Below are 19,003 nucleotides of genomic sequence, written 5' to 3' on the forward strand. Positions count from 1 at the left end.
GGGTTCTCAAATAAATGTGCATTGCAAGAAATCTTTGAAACACTGCCCATGCAATTCAGACATACTTACAGTTTGACTCTCCGCACACTTGCTTTGTTTGAAACTATGTCAAACAGTTCTCTATTTGAACTTACTCCTTTTTATGTAGACAAAACTGAATGTAAGTTACATACTTCAGCCCAAGTCAAACTGCCATAGAAGCACTTTAAGCGTCATTGATAAAATGAATTGATTCATGCTGTTTGTTTACTTTTCAGTCCCAGTTATCTAAACAAATGGTTCCATTGTGAAATATTTGGGTAAAAAAAAAAACAACACACAAAAACAACAAAAACAAACAAACAAAAATCCAACAGACAGTTTAGCCAGTGAAGACAAAAATATGGAGTGTACCTGAGAAATTAGTTTCTGGTTTTCATGTTATTACAACCTTATGGAAATCAAAACATCTGTCAAACTAATGACAAAAAATATATCTGCTGAAACATTTAAATTTCCTCCCTAATGATTTTGTGACAAAGTAGGTTAAAGTGAAAGACACCATTATTTTTAATTTTCAATTTAAAAAAATTAAATGATGCTTTAAATTACACATTTAAATGCAACTTTTATCTCTTTATGTGGGTACTCACTGACTTGGTATCTTTCTGATAGGGTGGGGACACTTACTGCAATTGTTAAAGATAAGAGACATGTCAGTCCTAAGTTAGTTTAGTTAGGTTTTTATTATTATTATTATTATTTTTTTTCCAGATCAAGCTTCAATTAGAGGAATACAAGCAACTGCTAGGTAAGCGAACTCAGGTATCACTACGAACTAAGATGTAGCTAGAAAGCAATGTTAGATGTATCTTTCATTGCAAAGTGTAAAAGATTTCTTATTTAGCTAGAGGAATACAAGAAAAGGCATTTCTTGATCTTCAGTCATGATTAAAATGTAATAACTTTAACTTATTTTAAAGTAATGCAGGTACAGTGGTTATATATATTATTGAAAACAATGCAGGTCTAAAAATATTCCCTAAACTATTTGTTTCAGTTCTTAATGGTAGTGAGTTCCATGAGTTAATTATTCTGCTGTTCTTTTTGTCTGTGGTTGTGAATGCTGAGTTTGAGTGTTAATGGAGATGGGAAGCAGACACTCCTACATAGTTGTAAGGATAGGGTTCACTTTAGCAGCTAACTGTCCTTTTATCATATTAGTTCAATTTTCTACAGTTGCTATTCTGATTTAGTCAATAAAATGCCCTTTTCTTTTCACAACTGCTATTTTAAATCAAAATACGTCTGTACAACTAGATGGCAAAATAATGTTATTTCTGTGTTTTTCTACAATGTACCAGTAAAATATAATGGACTGGGCTGTTACATAGTTGATTTTCATTAATTAAGGAATACCTGTTAAAGTTTTGATTTGCTCCCCTACTCATTAGTGTGGGTTTCTATTGGGTCAAGGGGATCAGAAAAGTCCTCCAAAGTTTCATGGAGTTCTGAGCTGCACAGTGCTGAACAAATGCTTGGAAAGAACCAGAAAAGCTGCTGTAGGTTAAAATACTCTCTAATGGTAGAGCTTTTGGTTTAGGTGGAGGGCGTAATGACCTATGACCCTCGTGACTTTCCACGACTCACAAGCCAACTTCATCCTCTTCTGTACTTCACTTTGATAGGCTTCTGTCATCTGCTTGTGCAACGGTTGTAGTGAAGTGTAACTGAGCGAGGCCATTCATGTATGCAATGAATGATAATACCTTTTCATGCTGATTTTATCCAGTTTGAACTATTAGCCATGAGAACAGAATGAAGCTCATTCTAATCCATGGCTGTCTTTAGCAGTCATACACTTGAACAAGCACCCAGCTTACTGCTGTTATTTGTCTATTTTTACCTTTTACTACGTCAGTTTTGCATCTGCTTTAAAAAGTCATGCCAGTAACTATAAATAACGATAGTGAAAGTCGCTCTTTCACTTGACTTACCACATCGAGTTTGTACTTAGTAATGATTTAATTAAAGTTTTGGCTGCTGTGCTCAGTCTTTCCTTTGCATTCCCCTTTTTCTTCCAGTGATGTGACTGTGGTTTTATGGACCTAGGTAAACTGATTTTATTTTTTCCCTGGGGAACTCAGAGACAGCATACGTCTTCCCAATTGTCTTTCATTCATGACAGGAATTTCAAGCAATTTCTTTAAACTTTCTTCATTATTGTTTCTCTCAGATCTTTCCCACACATCTAGCTGTATCTTACTACGATAGTAACATCCATATCTATATCTTGTTTGGAGTTGGTTTGAAGTCCTTCATAAAATAAATTCCATCTTATTTTTTTCTGTTTCTCTGTTTTTATTTTTGTAAAGGGAATGGGATGGGAAAATCTAAAATACTGGCTTTTGAATTAGGACTATTTAAAATAAAGGAATCTAGCAGAATTATGAAAAAGATAGATGTTAGCATTATCCCAAAGAAGAAATAAGAAAGAGGTAGACCATTAAATTTTTCACATGTATTAGAAAATAAACTAGATTTGTTAGTATTGGATATGAATATTTTTATTAATTTTCATTTTAATATGGTGTATATATAAAATTATTTTGTAATTTAAATTTAGAAAGCCAATCAGAAAGAATGCCATCAGATAGAATTTTACAGAGTATATAAAATGTTTAATTAAGCAGTAAAGCCATGTAAACCATCTGCTTCTGTTTAGATAGTCAAGATGTTACAGAGCCATTTCTTGTAATTTAAGACATCTATGCATTTTTGATTGCTTTAAAATTAGCATTCAGCTTTCCTGAGTACTTCTGCAGAAAGTCCTCAGGAAATATACAGTGAAATATATGATAACTGTTAGCAAAGAGGATTTTCTGCAGAAATTCTGTTACTTTTACTACACTTTGAATTTGAACTTATCGACTTTGGCATTTGAGTTTTTTATTCTTAGTAGCTTTAAACGGATAAAAGCTAAAGTAGACTGTGAGAGTTTGACGGTTTCCATATGATGGATAGTGGGTAACTTAGGAGGATTTGGGCTTTATTTTTTCCATTCATTAGCTATTTTTTTTCCTGTAATCTATTTCTTTGGTGTCATACGATACAGCTCTTCAGGCCATTGTATTTGCAAACTAGTTCCCGTTTCTGGTTGTTAAAGAATCAACATAAACTCATGTTACGTGGAATTGGCAGGAGAAACTGTGAGCAGAAAGCATACATCACTTCTGCCATTCCTGGTGGCAGAATTCGTGGGGAACCCTTGAACAAATGAAAACTATCTGCTAAATCGTAACTAAAGCCTAACACAGGAATTCCATAGCGTTCCTATCAGATTTTAAAATTCTGATGTGTGGCATTTGGTGTTATAAACACTCAGAGCTTTATTTTACTGGAACTTTTTAGTTTATTTGGAGTTTCTCTGATGCAATTGAAAAGCTGTTTGCAAGGTGCTTCTCAGAAGGACAGTTTCTGACAGTTTAGAAAAGATGAGAAGATAAAATGAGGTAAGACTGTGGGGGCAGAAGTTTCCTGTAACGTATACTTCAGCTTAAGGGTTTCTTCACAGATCTTGAATGCAAGACTGTACTTTCCATCTGACTTGGTCTGCCAGTGGTTGATCTTTTGAATTCCTGATTATGATTCTTTAAGGTGTTTTTCCCTTGTACAAGCCTTATTTTGCTTGCATATACCCTCAAAGAAATATTTGTATGTGCTTTAATGCATGGTTTAACAGATACAAATGTTATAAGAGCATGAAGTGCTAACAAACACTTTTTTTAAGTCTTAGTAGGATAATTTTTTATTTACAAGTTAGCTTTGAGTTTCACTATTTTATAAGGTTTTCAGACATCTTATCTGAAGAGGTGTTTTGAGATGATTTTTTTACCTTTATGTGGACTACGACAAAATTTGACAGATTTAGTTCCAAAAGTCCTGTCTTTCCTCTACTCTTAGTAATGGCTTAGCAGTTTTTCCTAACTCAGTAAAAATTTAAGGGTGAAGGTGACTAATTTGTTCACAACGTATCCATAAACTTCTAAAAAATCTCCATATCCCCTGAAGTGAGACCTTAGGTAGAAGTGGGCATGCAAACAGCCATAATGTAGCAGACGGTGTGTTTGTCCAAGTATTTCAACATTCGATGTTTTAAATATTGGTGATTCAGTTTCTAAGTTCCTAGTATCCTTGAATTTTTTTTTTCCATTAAACAATAATAGTAACAACAATGCAGCTCTTCAAAAAAAATCTAAAACCAAGCAGAAACCTTCAAAAATGATTGCAGATGTGTTATTTCAGAGAGATTAGCAGAGGCAGTCAGCTGTTAATTGCATAAAAAAGAGAAGAAAGAGCAAAAAAACATGGGAACAACTCTTAATATTGACAGTATTTAGTAAATGGGGAAGATGCACTTACTGTTTCTCATTAATTGTTAATTAAAAATTTCCCAAAGGGAAAATCTAAGCATCCTATTTTTATAGGATGAGATAGCATCCTATTTTTATGGGTGAAATTTTTAGTTTCACATTTTTAGCATCCTATTTTAATTCTACTGACTTATTGCCATTTTGGATGCTGCAGAAGTACTTTTTCATGACTCTTAGCTGCCTGGTATGTTCTTGAAACAAAACAAACAAACAACAGAAAAACAACAAACTAAACCAAAACATTCTTGTTGCAGCACTAAGATTACCCATCTTCACAAACTGCCATGGTCCCATGAACAGCAAGTCACATTGCGTGACTTTAAACTGATGATATGAATCCAGATGAAATGAGACAGGTCTATATTAGTCTTCCTTCCTCCCTTCACTGCCCAGCTTTCTCATTCCTCAGCATTAGGTCTGCTAGCCTGTGTGTGTATGTGTGACTGAATGCCCTGCTCCAGGCTGAAGCCCAGACTTCCAGCACTCCATTCATGGGCTTATGCCTAAGTGTTGTGCTCTTTGGAGAGTGTGGTTACTTCTGGTTGACCATCTAGTCCAAATTTAGCTAGACTGTAACTTTGACTAGGAACAGCTCTGCTCATGGGAAGAAGAGAGAAAAGATAGAAAGGAGGGAGAAGAGTCAGTGATTGGGCACATGGAGTTGAGGTAGGCAGAGCTGGACATTTTTAGGCTAGAGGTTATAAAATCATGCCCGTCAAAGGGAGTGAAAGTGACTGATGGGGTCATACTGGGTTGGTTATTTAAAGATGAGTATTTTTCAAATTATTGGCTTAAGTTGTGATCCTTTACTCACCGATGAACAGTTATTCACAAAAATAGTTCCTTTGACATCATGAACATTATTCTTGTAAATGTTCTTCAAAGCGAGGATTTTGTGATTGGGCTGTATGGTGCTATTTGTGGAGGGCAACTCCCCCCATCAACATGCAGGTCTGTCACAACTGTATTTTACTAGTCTTCATGCCTCAGTATTTCTTCAGGGCTGTTATATTTCTTCTAACCTGAACCATAACACTCAGAGTGTAGTGGAAACCATATGTTTTTAACAAATCTCTACATATTGTCATGCACAGTAGGAGAAAGCTGTGTGGCAGCTTTTTTGAAGAATAGAAACACAAGTTTCTGTTGTCACTGAGGTTTAAAATCATCCTCCCTTGGGGTACAAAGATCATTGCTTTGGTATATTTGGTATTTTACCACTGAAGGATGCAGCAGGTGTTTGCCTGCTGTTGTTGGCAATGATAATGTTACCCCTTCCATTTTGCAAACAGATAAACGTTTATTCGTTATGGACATATTCTAGCACTGGAGTATCAAATTGTGTACATGTATGTGGCATATTAACATGACCTTTTCTACATATGTTGTAGCTGTCTTAGTATACAATAAGGTTTTTTATTAGATACCATGCTTAGTTTGATTTCTGCAGGTGACAATGTGAGTAAAAGCCTTCCTTTCTACTGGTATGACATATATCATTGTTTATAATTCTAACTGTAAAGGGTGCTGCAGTTTAAGCCTTTTCTGAGTTAGTACAGGGAATTTAAAACTGATTTCCTTGCATTGTCCATCTATTTACCTTGTATGTGTAATTTTAATGAAAAGAAAATGTTTAAGAAGCCTGATAGAAAAAAAATCAATGTATTTTACATTTCTTGTGATTCATATTCAGTTATCATTAATGAGCCTGAAGAACAGTAACCAGCTAAACTTAGCTCATTAGTTTGGAACTGATGTTAATGGTATTATTTTTATCTATATTCCTTCAAAATTGGTCCCTGTGCTCCTGTTAAAATTCATAATCCAAAAATAGATGCTTAATTTGCACTCTGAATCATCATATAGTTTTAACTTCTGTGATGAAATTGCAAGAATGTGAAGATTTCTAATAAACACTAGCTTTTTGAAGTATCTATCAATTCAGCAAGTTTGCCCATGAGACACTTGCAATAAGCTTACATGCTAAAGACTAAATACTGGGTTCAAACGTCCAGTGTGCTTGCTGGGCCGGATCCTGAGCAGAGAACTCTGCTTTCACTGTGGTGTGAACTGGCGTAGTTTTATGGAATTGAATGAGAGTTGTCACCGTGTCCTCAGCACAACTTTGGAAATCTCAGCTTCCTGCAACTTCTTTAGTAAGTGATATTTGAATGAAGAAAGTCTGCTTACGTTTGTTTGTGACTCTGTGCTCAGATGGTGTTTAAGGTGAAAGGCCGTAATAATTGTGATCTCTTGTAAGCAAATTATGAGGATATTAGTAGGGCTGTTAGGTCTGATTTCAAAGTAGGAGGAAACTGCTTAGCACACAGGGTCTCAGTTCTGTAGGCAATTTGCATTTATGTGCACATCAAAAACAACAAAAAATGACAACATTGAAGTGCTGTATACTTAAAAAAAAGATGATATTTCTGTGTGCAAGTGTTTGCAGAATTTAAGTCTGTACAATCAAGGTAACAAATCTGACAATTGTAGAAATGCCATAATGTATTAATGTGATCCAAGAATGTATTGAAACATGGTGGAAGCCAAAGCTACTGTGATTCATTTTTGTTATGTAAACTAGCATTCATACAGAGACTGCAAATCAAGATGCTTCAACCCTGACTGTCTTTGATGTCTATTTTAAATATGTAAGCAATTTTTAGCTGGTTGGCATTTGTTCAAACATGCAATATTTACTACGAGCTTTGTAGCTGTTTTCAAAGTAAACAGCTTTAATATCAGTATTCATTTTTGTGACATTCAGTGCGTTAGAAGCAAATGCAATGATTACCTTTTAAATCAGGTAGAGCTAACATAGGAAGAAGGGCCTATTCGTCCTAAGATCTATTTCTCAAAATACCTGTCTCAGTAATATTAGAGACATACTTTTCAGCAGGTCCACAGCTGCCACTGTGGTTAACCAGACCTCACTGTTTGCACAGTTCTGGTCACGTTTCCATTCGGGAAGTTCCCCCAAAGATGGAGCTGCCTGCCAGAACGGGATGGTGCTGCGGCTTGGCACCAGGCAGGGCGGGCACAAGGCTCCACACAGCTGTCCTCACCAGGCGCTACCTTCTCCTTCCTTCTCCCTGGCAGCTGCAGCGTGTTCTGTTCGCAGGGCACGGCAGGTGCCAGCTTCGTGGCAGGAAGGTGCCAGGCTCAGCTGAGAGGGACGTTTTTAACTCTCGTCTCCTTGGAAAGGAGAAAACCTGGTTGTCTCAGCTAGGATGCAGCAATTTAATGCTCAGACCTCTCAGTGTTGACTCCATCCTGCCTACTGACTGTGTCAGTGCTCCCAGAAGTGTGCTGCCTTGCTTCTGGGTCAGGAGTATAAAATGCTTAGCCTCAGCTCGGCCCCAGGCCAGACACACTGCTAGACTAGCAGCAGTAAGGGCGTGGAGCTGCAAAATTACCGTGCTGGGGGTTGGCCGCCGTGGCTGCTGATTTCCTATGTAGACAAGTGGTTTAGAGGAACTATTTAATTTATTCATGTTTGAACATATTTTTTGTAGGATGTTGTCATAAAATGGTTTTAATCACAGACTAAATGTTACTATGCTTTCAGATGGTGCATTGTAGGATGCCATGCACTGAGGTTTTGTGATGCACATTTACTGAAAACCTTTTAAATAAAATATAGAGACACCAGAAGGGGTTCTCCCTGAAGAAATCTACTTTGATAGTCATTCATTCCTTTGATTATTTTTCAAAAACTTACCTTCCAAGCATGCTCAAACCGCACATCTTTTACCCAACTCATGGGGAGCTGTAGGACCTATGGAAACAGCAAAAGAAAGGATGCTAATGTGACTTCAAGGCACATTGAGCTCTATAAGAAGTCCTGAATTGTTTATAAACTTACTTGATGCTGTGTATAATATTTTACAGTCCTTTCCAACTTAATAACAGATGCTAGCATGTTTTATTAATGGATGAAACAATAAGGAAGACTTAGCTGCATTACTAACAGAAATTCACGTGATGTAATTATTTTGCACTGAAGCATAAAGAAAGGAAAATATATGTCATACAATGGATTTATTTCTATTTGCCTTGGTGCTTACAACCCAAATATAAAGTGCTTTTCAAAAATGATTAACTTTCCTAGAATACTGTTGCTCTCAGTCTGGAGTCCTATTTACCAATTGGACTCTGACGTACACGTATCAAAAGCCTAAGGGACTGCACGATTCCATTCAACCTGTTCTTCTCTTAAGCAGTGTCACTGTTATTTTAAGAGACAATAAATATAATTTTCTGTGCTCAGTCTGAGTTTAAGGAAGACTGAGATAGTCAAGGCAGCAAGCTCTTTACTAGTTATACCTTTTCATGGCCAGATTGCAGAGAATGACTACGATATCTGTCCTAGCAGTACATAGCAAACAGAAAACGAGAAATATGAAATAACTGATAATCTGCAGCAAAAATCTATGACAACTCTTCTTAACTGTTCTGAAGGAACCTTCAGAACTAAGAAGATGTCTTAATCTAGTAATATGCTTTTTCTTTTTCTTATTTTTTCTTCTTTTTTCTTTTTCTTTTTTCTTTTCTTTTTTCTTTCCTTTTTTTTTTTTTAAGTTACAGCATGAGATAGAATCTGCAGAGCAAAACGAGCATGAATACTAGCATTAGGAAGTGAAATGAGCATTTCTGGTTTGTTGTATCTCTGTTAATGACAAATTAATGTTAATCCACATGTTTATTTTGAGTTGTAATTTATGTATAACTATGTTAATTACATAATTGTAATTGTCAATTTTATGAGGCAGTAGTACTTTCTTCATTCTGGAAGAGGCTGCATGTCTACAATACACTGTTTTTCTGAAGGCAAAGTTTTTTTTTTCCTCCAAAGAGTGGGAAAAAAACCAACATAAAAACACAAGGCTGGAAAGGTAACAGCTTATTGTTGTAAAATTGATGTATTTCCTTTCCTTAGGATTCATCACTGCTGGTTGTATTAGGTGGAGAAAGAGATACTATAGATTTGCATCTCACAGAATTATGTCAGGGAGCATATACTGAGATTCACAGTCTGCTTCCCCTTTGCTTTAGAAGTAAAAAGAATGACAGCAGCTTTTTTCCTGGCTCAGCTTCTCCCCCATCTGTGCTCGTTCAGCTCTGCTGCCCTTGTGTATTTGGTGGGGGAGAAGACACAGCCCAGCCTCACCCTGTTGCTCGCCATCTTCCCTCCACACTGTCTTCTGGGGGGAAGACGAGAATAAGTGTTGTGTTATAATACAACTTTCCATAGCTGATAGCAAAAGTTGCCCACCCACACTTTTTGTGCTCTTCTTTAATTACTCTGGAGCTAATAATCTGATGGCATGTTCTCATGTTCATGCTGGTACAAAAGTGTCTACTGATGTGAATTAAACAAGATCAAACACTAGGGTAATGCAAGTTTTACTAGAATTACTACAAAAACTTTAAGTGGTGTTTGAGGGAAAAAGAATGTTTTTCCATACTCTTAACATACTTATTTCAAGCTCCATTATTTTTTTTTCATATAGATAGAGGGTTCCAGTTCTACACTTCACTTCAGGTTTCTGAAATATCTCAAAATTTATTTGGATCTTGTGGTAAATATATGGAAGAACAAAATTTACTGTGCTGCATTAAGAATTTAATTGATCTGTACAAGTACATACAACTATTTAATTGGGAATGTAAAATTTTCTCACTTGTGCTATCCCGGACCTTTTTTTTTATTTTGAGAGGAACTGAGTATGATTTTGATGCATATAAATGATCTATGCAATCTTTTTTAATTCAAAGTTTGTATCAGAGAAAAGACTCTAGAGGGAGCCCATCTCACAGTTTTCTGCAATGAGAGAAATTGCTTTACAAAGATAATAAATCTATTTCTATTTATAAGTAATTTAATGTAAAATCTTTTCTGTCTCTGAGATGCAGAAGGAATTATCTTGGCACTGTAGGACACTTATTTACCAATATCTTTGGAAATTTCTCAGTTCATAAAGTCGTTGCTATCTCACCATTATCTGTGTTTTTTGAATGCTAGGGAAGATTTATGGTTGAAGAAATATTATTTACATAATAAGAGACAATTTATGACCATTCTCCTTTAAAGAAGTCTCAAGGCACCCTGAGTGCAGTAACACAGAGGAAAGGTTTTTGTCTCTGCGTCTTAAGGTGTTCTACTTGTGCAGGCAGTGAGAAAACAAGAAATTTGTTGAAGAGGTCGGAATATGGTATTCTATATTTGTGAAAGCATACATATTGCATGTAACTTCCTGCTACATATCAGTAGGCACATGAAATTTAGTTTTAGTTTTGTAGTTATGTGATTTTTTTAGCTATGATTTGTAACTAGCTAGCTATGTGTCCGGTGTCCAACTGGCAACAGACTTTGCATAGTGTTGCAGCAGCTTAGAGTTCATGGCTAGAGTGATAATTTTAGCCTGTCGATTGCATTTTTTCCACACTAAATAAATAAGCTTTAGAATTTATCAACGTGCTTGTTCAAGACAGGTTGTTTAAGGTTGTATCTGCACTGTATGATGCCCTTTCTACCACTGTAAGGCTGAGTTTCTTTCCCAAAATGCTTCCAGAGTGAGAGGAGAGGAAGAGCAGGTGGTGGTGCCCACCCAGCCACCTCCTGTTAGTCATGATGCTTGCTTAAGTCCAGGAGATGGGAAGCATTCACAGCTTTGGTCTGGGTGCAGCTGGACTCACCCAAAGTGAGAGTGAAAGTCTGGATCAGAGTTTAAACCTGACTTTAGTTTCAGCTGCTTGGCCTTGTACACATTGTGCTGGATATCTTCATTTGAAGGCACTGGGAGATGGAACATTTCCAAAATGTATATTAATAGAGAACAGTGGAGAAAAAAACTCTTGTTTTGATAAAATGCTAAAACAGAGAATTTATTAATTCTAAGTGACAGATGCCATATTTCATGTAGCAATTTGCAAGGGATTTAGTACTGAAGACATTCAATCTCCTAATTGCACTTTATGTTTAATTTCTTGGTTTGTAAACGATAGAGCTAAATCCACTAAAAATCTGTTTAAAAAGTCAGTGTTCAGTATTAGCTGCTTTTTGCTTGCATTCAAATCACTCTGTCAGGCTTCTAGCTAACACCAAGCATTTCTTCAACACTTCACATTAGCAGAAGATTATGTAAGTGTGTACTGCAACTTATTCACAGGGTAACTTGTACCAACATGGTATTTACAATTCAAATAGGAACAGAAATGTATGTAATTTATCAGGACACACTTTCTCCATCCATCTGTTACTTACACCGTGCTCTTAGAATGCTCTGTAAACTTAAAAGAATATTCAGAAAATACTAACCCAAACATCTTACCTCAGTGTATATAACATTTGTCACCATGAGCTATGCTTGCGGTTTAGTCCAGATTATTACCAAGGTACCTTCTTAATCACAAATAACTTGACTGAAATAGCTTTGCTAAGATTAACAGAAAGTGCTTAAAATAGTAAGAAATCACAGCTGTTTGTATTTTTTTTTTAAATTAGCAGCTGTTATGGTTGCTTGTGTGTATGTGTTGTAGTATACTAAAAGACAGTAATTAGAAGATTATATGCATTTAGTGCGAAGCTATTCTTTGTATTTTTTTTTTCCCCATGGTTAGTGCTTTGTTTCCTGCTCAGTTCTTAGCACAGAATTAAGACAGAGCTGTTAACTCTGTAGGCCTTTCTGGTGCTTAGCATACATGTGCAACAACTTTGTAAATAGCAACCAGCTGATTTTTCACAACATTTCTCTGAAGCACAGGGCTCTCTCTATTCCCATTTTAAAACTGGCAATATGATACTCTGAAGATTAATACTAAAGTAACAAGCAATTTTATGTGCACATTTAAGGAAAAGAACAACCAAAAATGACCCAGCCTTCTGAAAATGAACATTGGCTCTAGAGGCATGTCCTGTTCTTGTTCCATCTGTACGTCTAGCAGTTACCAGCCCTCCTTTCTGTGAAAAAAATTCTTATCTGATGGAGTCAAAACAAGCTGGGTAAGTTTAAACAGTAAGCATATAGTTCTTCTCTGGCACAAATTTTGTTTCTTACTAGAATGGGCCAGAGCGTACTGCCATGCAAGCACCCAGGCAGCAGGCTGGGAAGGTGTGACACCCTTTCTCAAGGACAACAATGAGCAGTGGGAGACAGAGGCTGATTTAACTCTTCAGCTGGTACAGTGCCACCAAGAAGAGTTTAGCCCCAGGTTAGCAGGTTACTTGTAGCCTACCAAACCGTCATGTTAGCCAATCCTTTGTAATTACCTGACACTTACTGGCCTTTTCCAATTACAGAATAATGTGTTAGTTTGCCTCACAAAGGCAGATGGACCTCAGTTTCTTTGTCCACTCCCTGTCCATCCTTCTCAACCTTCTTTCTTGTTGCCTTGGGAATTTGGCTCTAAAAGGCATGGGACTGTACTGTTCAAGCAGTTCTTCCTGTTACATGTGGAGTATAATGAGCCTGAATGGGAGAAAGCTGTAAAGGACTGGCTCTAGGAGAAGGTTCTTGTTATGTTGAGAAAGGAGCTTCTGAATTCAAAGTGTTCCTCAGATGCCAGTTGACTTGGCTGGGACTGATGTATGAGACAGTATTCAGGCAATGGTGGAAGGCTGTTCTTATCAGACTTTGTGCCTGAAACTCAGCTTCAGAGTCTGGAGAAGCAGGCCAGAAGATCTCAGAACTTTTCCAGGAGCTGGAGATTTCTGGACATGAGTGAAAGAACCTCTAACAGGAATCTTGGCTCTCAGGCAGAAAGGGACTGAGGCTAAGTAGCTATGAAAATTTTCAGAAAGCATAATTTGGAAGACAAAAGTTATTTACTTGTCTGAATGACTGACAGTTCCATCAGCAGCAGTTTACACAGCCTAAATGCTCTTTCCATTAGACAAAACAAAGATAAATAAACTCTAGTCCTGCATCAGACCGATGCATTTAGCAATTAATTCTAGCTTTCTGTAGTTGTTTACGTGAATATTTATGTAGTTTGTTACATGTACTTTTGAGTGTATTCTTATGAGAAGAAGAAAACTCGTAATATGGAATTTCCTATATCTGATTATTCTGAGCAATGTTTTGTTTGCATTCCCTCTCACTGCTGTGTGAAGGTGGGATGGTGGAGCTGTAGCCACAGGAAGAGATCTCTTGGCAGAACCTTGTATTTCAGTTAGTTATCTTGTCCTAAGGGTGTGGCAAGAGAAATAAGAAGCTAAATGGAAATCTGTCCTTGAGCAGTTACAGAAACCAGAAATAGCATGTCCTGTGCCCTGTATTGCCCCAAGTAGTAACTAGAAAGTTTATGTGGGCTTGAATTTATTTGGCTGGACTCTGAGGGATATTTTACTGCTGTGAGTAAACAGCAGCTTCTTGAGAATGGGCTCTGTTTAAATGAGAGTAATGTGCTGGCCAGCATACACGAAATATCTGGTAAACAGACGATGAGCCTTGTTCCAGCGCCTGTCTTCTAGCTGATTCACAAACTAGACAAAAAATTTGCTGAAGGATTTTGTTTAATCTAAGTAACAGGGACAAATGTTTCTACAATAGTATGTCCAGGACTGCATTTCAAAGGATGTGCAAATAAAGATGGATGTTTTCACCATATGTGAAATTAAGCGTTAATTCCAGAGGAATATACTTACATTGATTATTTACCTACATTGATTTTTAATGTCCCTTATGAGGCATTTTGCCTGCTCCATGTGGAATCTTGACCCCACTAAAGTAAGTCTTCTATTTACTGCATTTTACCCTAAAGTTTCAAAATGTGCTTTTTTTCTTATGCCAACAAACTAAAACTTAATATTCGATAATGTCTTATTTTATATCCTTTGTAATATTTTCCCAGTCCCAGATAAATTCTTCCTATTATTTGTAGGAAGTGCCCTGTTGCAATTTATGCAATCAAAATGCATGTAACTTTTCTTTCCAAATCTTTTTTTACCATATGCATTTTTGTAGCCATTTATTTTCTAGCGCATACTTGTGGAGCACAGCGAAAATTCTGACTGATGCTAAACCTAAATAAAATCCTCAGAAATATGTCTGATTCAAGTCAGATACTTTGCCTGATTCAAACATTAATTTTTCACTTTAGAAAAGGTCATGTTACATGAGAGTCTGATTGAAGAAAATGTTTCAGAATCTTGCATATCCAAAGATGAGTAAGGGCTATGCCTAGCTTTACTTTTGAGTGATAATGACATAGTTTCTTCTTCACAGAATTGTAATTTCACAAGCTAATTAATTATTTTTGCAAATGAAACTGGGAATGGGTACTGATAAATCATATTCCAGTGCTGATTAACAGTGTGGTCTAGGTTTAGTTGATTAAATGCATTATGCATTTATTCAAAAAGGACAGATAGAATATGTCACTTGCAGCAAGGGGAAGCTTGTACTGAAATCATTGTATTATTTTTCAAAAAGGAACCATTGAAGATAGAGGCTGATCTTTCAAATATGTTGCAAATGAGATTAAAGCACATACAGAAATGGAGAAAGTACTTTCTATAGAGACTACAGCATTATCTAGCAAAGCATAGATCAATGTGGATAGCTTATTCTTAACTTGACATTTGCCTTGTTTTTGACATTCTAAAAGTTGAATTATCTCCTTAAAATGCTGAATGCAAGGAATCTTTATCCTTATATTTACCTCTGCAATATATTAGAGAAGCCCAAATAAACTGTGAAAGGCTACTGGGTTTAAAAGTATAGAATATTTATATATATGTAGATATAGATATTGGCATACGTATATACATATGTACATAGGGGTATGATGGACAATGGAATTTTCTGTGTTCTCAGCTTTCTGTAGAATTATTGGTACTTTTTTTTTTTTAAAATATGTTTTTTAAAGTACTCTTTCAAATGAGATCCTATTTCATAAACATAGTATCACTTTTTCCTTACATTTTTAACAACTATTTCTTCCTAAACATTATTCAAAGACAATAGGCATTGCAAAACCCTTTACAGAACTATGACTTTATGGTGTGCAGGTTTGTTTTGTTAATAAGAGTAACCACAGTAATGTGTGAGTGCATGTTTCTGTAGATACAGAAATCACATAGAAACATAGAAGATAATGTTAAAAGCGTGATGATGCAGAGAACGGTAGAAAAGTGCATAAATTATGAGAAAGGATTGCTGCATTAAATATTTCAGGTGACAGAAATCATATATATATGTTCACTTTTTTTTTTTGGTTATGTACTGCAATGGTAATGGCTTCTCTATCATTTTATTAGGATTTTAAAAATATTTTATATCCATGTAATGCAGCTATTTTTTTAGTTTGGATTTATGGGCATTAACATCTTGTGATTTCATTCTTGATAAGGCAAGATTAGTCTGTTTCTTTCTCTTCTATTTTCTATACCACACATGGTAATGTAACTCAAAAGACAAAAAGCAATAGGTACCACAAAAACATTCCACAGACAATTGCCCTTTTTGGGCAGATATGTTACGTGTAGGTTTGCAAAGGGCCTTTTCTGCCATGGTCTGAGTAGGGTGACCGTAGTGTAATATCTCATGAGTGGTGTATAGTGAGGCTATTAGAAACTTGCATTTGTTAGTTTATTTATTATTTTCTTGAATTAGAATGAGTTGGGCAATAATGGGCAGAAAATTGATATGGAGACTGGTGGGAGAAGGCAGAAAACCATAACTCTTTGTGCTAAATAACAAAATGCTGATAGAGTTTTATAATCTGGGAAGAATATGTAGGTCGGCATGGTGCTTTTAGCTTTTGGACTACTGAGTACTGGGGGAATGTTGTGTTGTTGGGGGTGCTGCTTTCTAGAGGAGAAACTTCGAGTTGCAAGTAAATGGCATTGGTAATTACAGAATAAGAGAAAATAGGGATGTAGACATCCAACAGTTTCAAATGCATGCATTTCCTTAAAGATACTTTCTCTCATTGTACAAATAGTTGCATTGCAGCAGTTCTGTATGAGTGAATATTGTAGAGCTCAGTAATGTCTGTGTACGTCTTTTGCATCCTTTTCAAAGAAAGAACGTTTTACTAATAGTCATACATTTATATGAATAACTCTGTTCTTTCATGTCTAATACTGAGTAAGTAAGTGAACTTCCATTCAAGACACAAAGCTGAAATCTAAGAAATTCTGGGAGCAAAATTCAGAGCTATGAATATCTATAATGTCAAGTAGTGGAAGGATTTAATTAAGTCCTTACGCACAGTTGAATACCTCCTGAATTTTGCTTCAGTTGCTATCAAGCATCTGCAAATGGAATCGATATAATCGCAGGCTTTGTGACATTTGATAAAATATTTTTATTAGCAAAGATGAGAATCTACATCAGCTACAAGACTTGAGAATACTTCTTCACTTTGGCTTTTGCAAGTCCAGTAGTAAAAGAAGGGTTTTACTTCACAGGAGGTCTAGCTCGTAGGACGTTTTAGGAAGGAAAGTTGTTTAATGAATAAAGATTCTAAGATTGGCAATAATTAAACAGAAAGTTCAGATTTAATGCTTGAGTTTTTGTGTTTTTATGCAGCTTTTAGAAATCGGACTCGCTTTTCCATTTCCTTGGGGAACTGTGGGCTCCTAAGTGCTTGTGTCTTTTAAACAAGCCACGCGTCTCCAAAAAAGGCAAAAATGTCATAGGAATGACATTTTAAAATAAACTGTATTTTTCCACATTAAAGTTTCTTGTTAAAAGGCATAAGTTCCCTCATCCCCACCCTCTTACAGTAGAAATAGATACAGATTAGCATAACCACTTCTGCATGATAAATTATCACGTTGGACTTGGATAACCATAAAAATGTAACTACAGAAGAAATAGAATTGAAGAAATTTAAATTGTGCTTTCTGGTTGATAATGAAATTAAAAAGCTTCAGTTGCAGTCACATTGCACATTCTGGGAAATTAAAGAAGCTCAGATATGGTTAGTTTCACTGAAGAGCCCTCAGCAATGGCAATGCCTCAAAGAGACATTAGAGATTGTCTGTAGCACGGAAATACGTTGGAAAGACAATGAAATTAGCAGTTCAAATTGCAGATCCTTTAGTTTCTCTACTTTATGCACTGAAGTTTTTACACTGATTAATTCACTCCCCACCTATGATTCATTCAGTAGCATACCCAGCCATTGCTTTCGCATTTTGGAGCATTGACTACCAAGCTACTATTTTGGTCTCCAAAGCAGGCTCTCAGTTTTATGAAGTGTGCACTGCTTATCCCAAGTTTCACCTCTAGAATGAAAAGAACGGTGTTATTTTTCAAGGAAATGTACATGCTTAAAGAAAATCATAAGCACTCCACTGTAACCAAGGACTCCTTATTGAACCAGGTATGTATAATTCTAAGGTCTAAGGAAATGCTGGCATTTTGCTGTAGATCTTAATGAAAGATAAAAGATGTACAGTCCCTGGGTACAGTTTCCGTTCAGAGTGCTTAACTAATACCGTGTCTCTGACTTTGGTGTTTTTAAGCCAGGCTTCTACTGAAAGGAGAAATCCTGCCTTCCTTTCCATCCTCTGCCATGAATTTTGCCCTGTCCTTTGGACTGTTGCCAACAGAGCACACAGTATGCTGAAGCAAGGAACCATTCTGATTGAAAATGAATCAGTTTTATGTTTTTTGCTGGCTTAGTTCCAGCCAAATCAGTTTTCTGAGAAGCTTACCATGTGGCCACAAAAATGTTTGCACTAATACAAGGGAGACAGCAGTAACACTCTACTCAGGGGTAGTGGGAAGTTAATAGGTATATAAAGGGGTAGTTGCCCCTTTAGGTAGCAGTGTCATATTAGATCAGATTTACGTGTTCAATTGCAGCACATTCTTAGCTGTCTGGCATTAAAAAATTAAACTGACTAAAGCAGTTGCACTCGTGACTGTTATCACTTATGTCTAGGGTCCTTCAAAGGATTGGAAGTGCCTCTTTTCTACCTTCATTGCTCCGCTTTCCCCATGGGTTCCATTATTACAGGAGTGCATAGCTGATGCATAGGGAAGCGTGGCAACAGAAAGCTCCTTCCTTTCCTAAAAGTAAAGGTCTGCTGTTGTTGCTGCACTAGGGAAAGATGGGTCTTGTGCACACAGCCACTTTTGCCTCTGTCATCAAAAGCCACTAACATGGTGATACTGATGGAGCTTTAAATGAAACAAAGAAAGCAAGCTTGTTTCCAAGAGAGGTAAGCACTGCTATTAACAATGTTAGTGTTTGGAATTCTGTGTTGTTGTAGATACTAATTTTTGTTTATATCAGTAGTTAAAGCATTGGTTACTGTTAACCCAGACAGATTTCCTGCCTTAGACTTCAGGTTTTTTTTTCCAAGTGTCCATTTAATGGAAGAGGGTGGCTCCTTGCCATCTTCAGTAAGATGCTCTTCTAAAAGTATCCAGCTCTTAAGGGAAATAATTTAATAGCTGTGTTTTAGGCATGCAAATTATCTTCCATAGTGTTAAACCAACTTACATGTTTGAGTCTGGACTCCCAGTCCATCTGCCAGTAGACATTCTTGCTGCAGCTGCTCCTTCATTCAGCAGCATTTTATCCCAGCTTCCTGATTTTTTAGTGGGGTTTTAATTTTGTATCAACAT

This window comes from Anser brachyrhynchus (assembly GCF_964034855.1).
Source record: "Anser brachyrhynchus genome assembly, chromosome: 7".
Lineage (NCBI taxonomy): Eukaryota > Metazoa > Chordata > Aves > Anseriformes > Anatidae > Anser > Anser brachyrhynchus.